General features: G+C 41.5%; 1 long non-coding RNA gene across 1 annotated transcript; it reads left to right on the plus strand.

Moving 5' to 3' along the window:
• The first annotated feature begins 4,545 nt into the window (after positions 1-4,545).
• Positions 4,546-8,188, plus strand: LOC146072566 (uncharacterized). Its single transcript, XR_014473188.1, has 4 exons — positions 4,546-4,615; positions 6,153-6,182; positions 6,475-6,534; positions 7,377-8,188. It is a non-coding gene; the product is annotated as an uncharacterized LOC146072566 (long non-coding RNA).
• The last annotated feature ends 553 nt before the right edge of the window (positions 8,189-8,741 follow it).

Here is an 8,741-nt window from a genome sequence, read left to right on the forward strand (position 1 = left end):
CTCCTTTCTTAGTTCAGCCCCTTAACAGTCTCTCTGGTCCACACCATAGATGGAGGAGTCCACGTTTTATTAAATAAAAGGGAAGAACAATGGGGTAATGCTTTTAACCCCTTCTATCAGTTATAACATATACCTATGGTTATTACATATATATATATATATATATATATATATATATATATATATATATATAGGAATTAGATTTGGAGTGCTGTGCTTAGAAAACTAATGAGGGAACTGCGCTGCAGGGCCTCTAATCGCATATGCGTACCCCATGGCAGCCTATGAACTAACCAAGAATGCATTAACAGAACCTGCTACTATTAATAATATAATAGCGATAATAATGAAGGCTATCTGTATAATCAAGGAGTTTTGCTGTTTAATAGCATAACTGCAGGACCAAAGTGACCCCACTGATTCATAAAGAATTGATGGACAAACTAGTAGTCCACACGCAAAATGGCTGCCACCATTATACATAGGCAACAGACAGGGCATGTGTGTCCTTAAAGTGTGTCCTGCAACATCCATCCCCACACATGCTCCCAGCAGGGGACATATAAGAATCACTTTATACTTGAACAGCCAAAGCAGCCAGGGAGCTAAAAGGATGCCTCCTACGCTCTATCTATACCCATAACAACCCATCCCCTGCAGCTCTACCTGAGCTAGCAGAGCCCTGACACTGTACTGGCCACTATAATCCTGACTGTAGTAAGGTGAGGCAGTGACAGCAGGGCTTCTGGCACAATAGCCTAATAGGAAACAACAGGGGGATGAAATCCTGACTGGGATGGAGGCCTGTACCTTTATAGCCCACTGATGGAGGGGGAGGTAAAATGGTGTTAGCCCCTCCTACACTCTACACCTACCCATAACAGTCCATCCACTGCAGCTCTACCTGAGCTTGCTGAGCCCTGACACTGTACTGGCCACTATAAGCCTGACTGTAGTAAGTAGTCAGGTTACATCCCCACAACATGGGGATGCAACCTGACTGGGATGAAGGCCTGTACCATTATAGCCTACTGCTAGAGGGGGGGGGCTTGAAAAGTGATCAGATGCAGAGTGATAAACAGCCAGCCAATCACCTCCTACATGTGATCTCACAGACTGTGTTTGAAAAATGTCAGGTAGTAGCTGATTGGCTGGTTGTCTCGATTTTATCACTTCTCAAGCTTAGTAAATCTCGCCCCCTGGGAGAGAAAAGGATAAGGTACAGATAAAGCTGATGAATATGAGTCTGAGAGACTGCACTTATCTCCTCTAAACGAATCTGACTGAAAAGCGAGAGAACCTACTAGAAATAGGCATATATTAGATGTATGATCACTCCCCTGATTTTCCATCAGCCAATCAAATCATTATTCCCCTCACACAGCGTTCCTCCGCTTAAAAGCACAACACCCTATGCCAGTGTCTATGATTCATGTTACATGCCCAGGCCGGTAAATCTATGTCGCTTCAGATGAAGTAGTTATCCTCTGCGATCTTTCCCTAATTGCAAACTGTGGCAAGGCATGATGGTTCTTGTAGTTTCACATCAACTGGAGGGCCATAGTTTGGACATACCTGGCTTAAGGCAAACGGAAGGTTGAAAACCCTTTTAATAATTTGTTTTTAACATTTAATTTTTACAGTCTTGACAATTTTCTGAAAATGAGCAGTTTCCAGTAAGTACCATCCATTTTTATCACTCTATCTAACAGATCAATCTTGTATATACTATATTCTATATATACAGACTATGTATATATAGAAATCCTAGCATATATACATATATGTCTAGTATCTGTGTGTCTCGGAAACTGCCATCTGTTGGCAGCAAGTGAAACTACATCTCTTTCTCTCACACAGATGCAATCACAAGGTAGCAGACTAGCTTTCAAAGCATTTTCTTAGAGCAGGCTTAGCACCCAGCATATATTCAGTGATTACTGGCTGTTTGTGAGATCATGTTGTCATGGCCTTGCCTCATTACACTATGCCAAACTGGTCCCCATGGGGGTTGGGGGGGGGGTTGCCCCAAGGGGCTGGGAGGGGCACCCTTTCAGGAGAGTAGACAAGTATGACATAGGCCCAGAGCTGGCATTTCAGCTCATACCTCCCCCCTCCAAGGAGGAGAGCGGAAATTCGCAAAAGGCACTCATTTGACCACTCAATAGGGACCTTTCGACTTGCATTCATTAGTTTGGGTTTAACCGCTATGCACAGCTAAACCCAACCATATTGAGCGCGATCAGCATGAAAAAATAGCAATTTAATATCGCCACACAATCTCCCTTCGCTCTAGATCTCGTCGCTAATATATCAATTGAATATGGCCTAGAAGTTCTTACATTTCTTAAGGAGCTTTACTTTTTCCACATTTTGTTATGTTAAAGCCTTTTTCCAAAATGGAATAAAAATTTATTTTTTTCACTCGTAGTCATAACGTGAAGACAAGTTTTTGGGAGAGTTTTGCTAATTTATTAAAAATAAAAAATGAAGAAAACACATGTACAGAAGTATTCGCAGCCTTTGCGCAATATTTTTTTTATGCACCCTCTGGCAGCAATTACACCCTCCTATTCTTGAATATGATGTTACAACTTGGCACCCTTATCTTTGGGCAGTTTCGCCACATCCTCAAGTGCCATCAGGTTGGATGGGAAGCGTCGGTGCACAGCCATTTTCTGATCTCTCCAGAGATGTTCTGGGATATGGCTTGGCCACTCAACAGTTTTGTCCTGATGCCACATATCTTAGCTTTGTGCTTAGGGTTGTAGTTCTGCTGATAGATGAACTGTCACCCCAGTCTGTGGTCAAGAGTGCTCCAGAGCAGGTTTTCTTTAGGGGTGTCTCTCTACATTGCTTCATTCATCTTTCCCTCTTTCCTGACTAGTCTCCCAGTTCCAGAAAAATATGGGGTGTGTGGTATGGGGGTCCGACGGTCAGGATTGCGATGGTCATTATACTGATGTCGGAATCCTGACTGACAGAACTCTGTCCACGGAGCAGGCAAAGAATCCCCTTGTGGGCTCGCTGCGCTCACCACATTGTGGGCCCACTGTGCTTGCCACGCTGCGGGCTCTGTGGCTAGCCATAGGTTCTATTCTCCCTCTAGGGGGTCGCCGACCCTATTCTGACGTCGGGAGGTCATACGGCACCCATTATGGGGTAGAATTTTCAGGGAAACATTATTTATTCCATTTTGAAATAAGGCTGTAACATAAAATGTGGAAAAAGTGAATTGCTGTGAATACTTCCCAGATGCACTGTGTTACTTAAAAGTACAGAACAAAGGTAGTATACGATGCAGAAAGCTATAGAAGTAAACTAAAATAAAGGTGGAAAACCCTTTAACTTTCTTTTTTAACTTATATTTTTCTAACAGGAAGAAAACTTTTGTCCCAAAAGTGCGATGCACCATGTATATATTTGTTTTTGTGTGCTAAAAAGGGTTTCAGGGAGATTATAGTTGGTAATAGAACTTTGCACAGGGGGCGTGTCATGCTCCACCCAAAGGGCGTGTCTAGTTCCATATATGGAGAGATTGTGAAAAGAGATGTTATAACTATATTATACAGCTAAAATATAGGGATAATGTGATATTTTCTATGTGTAATAGCATCGGAAGCTCAGGTGATGGACCTGGTGGCGAGCCCGTCTACACTGAGTATGTATAATATTGTAAAGTTCTTTATTGTGGTATAATAGATGGTACTGTAGGAGTCATTAATCATTATACATCCATCCTATCGCCTCACAGTCTGTACTAATATCACATTCCCTTGCAGCTCATCCCAAAATCTCTGAGAAGATTGAATCACATTACCTCTGTCTATGCAGCATTGTCTATGAACACACAATTATGTATACGCACACAGAGTACAATACTATAGTCACCAACATTAAACTGTTTGTAGATTTGTCCCTGACAGTTTCCCTGTTTTATACAACACTGTATGTATGTGTATGTATACATATATATATATATATATATATATATATATATATATATATATATATATATATACAGAACATAAGATACACCTCAGTTGTTCATTTTACGTCCCATACTATGGTCTAACTTTTATTTCCCATGGTAGTGTCCTAGTTAATTTTCTGCAATAAAGTAGAAAAAATTTCCATATTAGTGCAGAACCAAAACCATGCCACCCTGGTTTATAACCATGCACAATTAGACTCTCCGCTAGCCTCCAAACTTTCAAGCGTTCCCTGAAAACTCACCTCTTCAGGCAAGCCTATCATATTTAAGTTCTACACGCATAACCCTCTGAGGCACTTATGTATTATATAGCTTCCCTTCTGTACTTGTAACTTGTTGGGACTGCTATGCTATTACTGATGCCTGTCCTTGTGTTTCCCTCCTATATACCTAATAGATTGTAAGCTTGCAGCAGGGCCCTCTAACCACCAAGTCTGTCTGTTACCCAGTTTGTTTTATCACTGTCTACTATTGTAAAGCGCAACGGAATCTGCTGCGCTATATAAGAAACTGCAAATAAATAAATAAATATGTGTTTTGTTTGTTGGTTTTTGCAGAAAAAAAAACCCCCAAAAACTTTTTTCAATGGATTCGGTTCAAACTCTGCCGCAGATCAAGGACGTAAGTAACTATACCGTACACTCCACTTATTGCTAATTGTTAAAACCTTTATATGCATATTGCCATGTTCTCAATACTGGTCACCAGTAGCTGATCTGGGGTGAGGGGGGCATCATGTGGGCCTTGCTCAATAAATTGTTTCAACCTAATTTACCCCCTTTAGCCCCTTCTACTCCTACAGAGACATCAGGTACCCTTTGCTTCCATCCATCACCCACTGCATCTCCCTGTCACCCTCTTCTTGTTACCCAGTACCTCTGCCCATCATTCTATACATTACCCTCTGCGGCCTCCCCTGGTATCACCCACTTTCTCCCGGTCACCCATTCTCTGGTGTCATCCATTGCCTTTAATTGGCATCCCCTCCACTAGCCTCTGTATCTCCCACTATCCCCTCCTTATCACCTACTGGCTCACCATCTGCCTCTCCCCTGTGTCACTATATCCCCATACCCACTCCTGTTACCCTCTGCTTTGCCAAGGTATCACCCTCTCCCCATCATATGAATATAACATTCCCTTTGAGACCATGATCTCTGTTGCAAGATCACACCCTAGTTCTGAGGCCATGCCCACAGTCCTGGGAGCATGCACATCTTCTTTGCACTCATTATACACCCCACATCTCCCCTAACATTGTGTGTCCCCCACTATCATTTTAATTAACTTCTAGCTTCAAGTTAGACTCATCTTTTAACACTTAACACACAGATTGACAGATGAAAAGATCGACTTGATTTTTGGGGAGAATTTTATTAAAAAATTTTGACCATCTTCCTACTTTCCCATCCATGTGGATTTTATTTGGGTATGGTTAAGGGCGAGATGTATTATACCCCTGTTTTACCGCATTTTCCTATGTATTAAAATCCAGCCGCACCGATACCGCATAGTAGGGTATCACCACCTGTGGGTCGCGATACCCTATAGAAGCCTATGGGCTTCTTTTCGCCGCCCGCTGCCTCCACCGCAACCCTACCGCCTCGCCAACCCCCCTCTTCCCCTCCCTCCAGCTTACCTTTTTGCAGGTCCTCCTGGACCCCGGAAGGTAAACCACTCCTCCCCCTAGCAAGGCAGCCGGACGTCCTTCCGGCTGCAGGGGGGAAGGAGGCGCCGGGGACAGCCACGCTGAGATGTTAGTACATATGCGCTGGCATCATGGCGGGGGCGTGGCGAAGGGCGGCGATGTATATTAATACATCCCGCCCTAAGTTTGCCGAGTGCAGGGGATGCGTTACACTAATTGGAGGGTTCACTTACTCAAGTGTTGACAGTGACACCAAAAACACAGGAAAAACTTGCATCAACCTTTTCATTTGTCAACCTTTTTTTATGTTCAACTTTTGCTTATGCCGAGCTTTCTCCATTGTCAACCTAGTGCAAGTTGATCTTTTTGTGATTAACTCATATACCACACCCACAAAACTGAACATCACCAAGTAACAAAACATAACTAAGAATATTGTTATACTGCTACCTTGTAGGTAGAACGTGATTCTGATTTTCACATTCTGTTTTTCTTCTCTATATGTAACAGGGCATCTGAGAATAAAGTAGTCAATACTGAGTAAGTATATCATTATAAAGTACTATATTATTGAATAATAGTGTTTACAGTAGGACGGTATATTACAGGCATTGTGAGACTGGGGGCAGGGCCACGATGGTACAGAGAGGTTACGGTTGGACTATTCCATGGGGCTATTCCCGCAGAGTAGACAAATATGTTACACTGTAGTGTACACACAGAGAATCTTTTCTTTTGTGTGAACATGCAGTTATTCTGTAGAAATGACTTTCATAATTGTGCAGAAGCAAAAGCTTGCCACATTTACAACATAAGTTTTTTTCTTTTTCAGGAAAAAGACCAAAAAAAGCTTTTGCCAATGGATTTGCTCCAAGTGTACCAAATTAAAGAAGTAATTATACCTTACAGTCCATGTACAATAATAAACAGTGGCAATTACCAAAATGCTCCTCCCCCCTCCCCCGTAAAATAACTACGGTCCCGGCGCTTCTCCTGGCTCCTGGTAATGAAAATGACCATCACAAAATGGCTGCCCCCTAACAGCAGACCAATTTTTGAGTATGCTAGAGGAGGCTGCTGGGGGCAGCCATTTTGTGATAGTCATTTGCATTACCAGGAGCCAGGAGGAGTGCCGGTACCGTAGGAAAGGAGATTTGAGGGGTAAGGCAGGCTGGTCCACGTATCAATAGCGGGGCTATTGTTACGCCACTGATAATCAATGCTTTTCTGTGGTTAAGATTTGGAGGAAATGTAAAAGTCAAATTTTTCTAAATACCAGTTTACCTGTATATTTTGCAATATTTGCAGCATAGTTAGCATCATAAATAGACAAGCTCATGTTTGTTATATGTCAATGAACGGCCGATATATCACTGGTATGTCGGCAAGTGTGTACTAGCAATATGTCTGAGAACAACATGCACACGAGTGCACATACAGTAGTTAATGAAACTGAGCATACACACCGACTGAAGTTTGTGATGCATCATTAATGATATCGGAATCCAGCATATCGTTAATGATATATCCCCCAGTGTGTACCCAGCTTTATATTTCAGACATAGTTTATCTGAGAAATGTACAATTCTGAAATGGAATTAAAAAAAAAAAGGTCTAAAGTTTTAATTTTCCCAATATGCGATATGCATTCAGAGATAAAGAAAAGAAAGCTGTAATCACATGTGGAAGACCGCCATCTTGATTTATGTATTTTTCATATTATTGTCATTTCAGATGCAAGCCAGAGACAAAGGATCACCTATTGGGGCTATGTAACACCATAATTTTGCACCCTATCCCCCTTTCCTGCCTCCCCCCAAAAATAATTTTAAATTTAATCAACTTTTTTTTATTTTTATTAAAACATTTGATTCTCTTGTAAATTGTCCTTTAGTGTTTCTTCACTAACTAATCCCTGACTGGCAGTGACTCTGCTCCACATTACAGATAGTGCGAGGGGCAGAGACAGGTAGGAGCTGTGTGGAGTGGAATGAGTCACAGGGCCAATCTACACTTTTCTTCTGGTGGGGCGGTTTACGTTTTAATCTTGACCCTCCCACCTTCAGTCCTGACTCCTCCCCTTTGGAGTCCCAACTCCTCTCCTTCCTAGTCCTAACTCCTCCCCTTCCCAGTCCCAGTAGTAGTGAAGGTATTGGGATATACATACGATGGGGGATAGGGGGTATATACACAGTGGGTAAAAGGGAAGGCATTGAGGTATACATATGTAACACCCCAAAAAGGTTTAATGTTTACACATGTAATAGATAAAGTTAACATATAATGTAATACTGTTATTACAACATGAATTCTTCACAGAAGGTATTAAACATTATATTGTTGTTAAGCTGTAAATTCTTCATAGAAGACAGTAAATGTAATATTAATAAATATCTGCCTTCACAGATGGTAATAATTATAGACCCTTTAAGGCATATGGACAAGTGTAATTGTCACTAACTTGATTATATGCGAATATTATAGTGTTGTTATAACCTTTTACCTTTGAAGTGAGAAAGAAAGAAGTGTTCCAGTATAATAAAACTCTGTCGTTATCACAGTGATGTTTATTTGTGATATTGATTGTATTGTGATTATATGAATGTTATTTACTCCACAACTATTGATAACAACTTTGAAGACCTGTAATAAAAAGGAGTCAAATCTGACCCGAACTTTAGATATACTTACCTACCTGATACCGTATAACCAAAATACTTGCCTGAAGGTTACACATAGGAGAGAGATACTAGGGGGTATATACACAGTGGGTAGTAGGAAAGGCATTGAGGTACACATAGGAGGGGGGGGGGTTAATAAGGGGTATATACACACAGGGGGTAATAGGGACGGATCAATGCTCAGATTAGGTAGGTGGGCAATAGTGTAAGTTCTAGGTACAGGGGAACCAAGAAATGCAGCCAGACAGAAATTAATAAATGCTTCTAGGGTGGATACTTCAAAGGTTTTTCATCTGTCTACATTGTTCATTCATATTCCCTAGAGCTCATACCCCATTTTTTAGTATAGACTTTAAGTTACAGAGTTTTATATGCTGCCATTACTGAGGTTCTGTACCTGCCCATTACACAGAGAGAC

This window comes from Crinia signifera, chromosome 4, assembly GCF_055691185.1.
Source record: "Crinia signifera chromosome 4, ASM5569118v1, whole genome shotgun sequence".
Lineage (NCBI taxonomy): Eukaryota > Metazoa > Chordata > Amphibia > Anura > Myobatrachidae > Crinia > Crinia signifera.